Below are 1,497 nucleotides of genomic sequence, written 5' to 3'. Positions count from 1 at the left end.
CTATAGTCTAGTCTATAGTCTAGTCTATAGTCTAGTCTATAGTCTAGTCTATAGTCTAGTCTATAGTCTAGTCTATAGTCTATAGTTTAGTCTATAGTTTAGTCTATAATGTATTATATAGTCTAGTTTATAGTCTAATCTATAGTTTAGCCTGTAGTCTGGTCTATATTCTAATCTAGTTTATAGTCTAGTCTGTTGTCTACTCCATAGTCTATCCTCTATTCTAGTCTTTAGTCTAGTCTATTTTCTAGTATACTGTTTACGCTACAGTCTAGTCTATTGTATAGAAGCAAGTCGATAAACTATTGTCTAGACATATATCGTGTCTATAGTCGACTTAATATTAATATTTTCTACACTTCTAAAGGTGTAAGGTAGGGCAGTAGGGTATCAGGTAATCGATATTCATATTAAAGTAAAAACTTGATTTCCGAGTTAAGCCTTTAAGTAATTGACCCAATTATGCAATTTTTTCTTCTCTTTCAGATGGAGAAAAAACCTATAACTTTTTTCATGTGGTAGTATATTTTCTGTATGAGTATTAAAGTATATTCCATTTGTGTTAGATGTAATGTACATATGAATATGGAGTTTATTTCATACATACTATATACATTACTATTATTTTTTTGCATCAATTGACTAATTGCTTGTTTTAGCAATTGAGGATTTTTTTACACAAACATATGACTAGAATAAAGTGTTACAAACTGCAGCACAAATAGTTTTAAAGACAAACCTAACTACAACTATCAAATATTTGAAAAAAAAAAACTAAAATTATTTGCTGGGCAGTAGTCATACGATATGGCGATTTATCAAATAGCTTTTATATTTTTCCCTGACAGCACGCATTTTATGTAAGTGCTACAAATGTATCGCAACGATATGTTGATGGAAAAAGAAAACTAATTTAAATATAATTTTCCTTGAAATGAAAAAAAACTAAAATAAATTTTTTTTATTAAATGTGTGATCAAACGTTTTTGAAAAAAGTCATTACGAAGTGCATGGTAAGAGAGTGCAGCAAAAAAAAGGTGTGTATGTGTATGCTGCAAATATTATGTGGCATATGCAACATTCTAATTAAAAATGTTACAAAATTTTCAAACAACTTTCCTGGCTATTGCTTTAGTTTAGTTTTTGTTTATTCACCAGTTATCAGTGACACACATATCAAAATATGACAAAAATATATTTTGAAATATTTATTTAGGATTGAAAATATGTATACTTCGCAACTAAGTAATAGTTTTGAATGTAAAACTTAAAAGGATTATGGAGTAGAAAATAAAGCGTTGAGTAATGATACTTTTATTTAAATGATGATTTCGTATAATTAACATTGACATGGTAATTACTTGAAGATAGTTAGTTTGTTAGTTAGTTACTTGTCTAGTCTTGTCTAGTCTTGTCTAGTCTTGTCTAGTCTTGTCTAGTCTTGTCTAGTCTTGTCTAGTCTTGTCTAGTCTTGTCTAGTCTTGTCTAGTCTTGTCT

This window comes from Lucilia cuprina, chromosome 6 (genome assembly GCF_022045245.1).
Source record: "Lucilia cuprina isolate Lc7/37 chromosome 6, ASM2204524v1, whole genome shotgun sequence".
Lineage (NCBI taxonomy): Eukaryota > Metazoa > Arthropoda > Insecta > Diptera > Calliphoridae > Lucilia > Lucilia cuprina.
The sequence above is the reverse complement of the archived record's forward strand: the minus strand, read 5'-3'. Positions refer to the sequence as shown.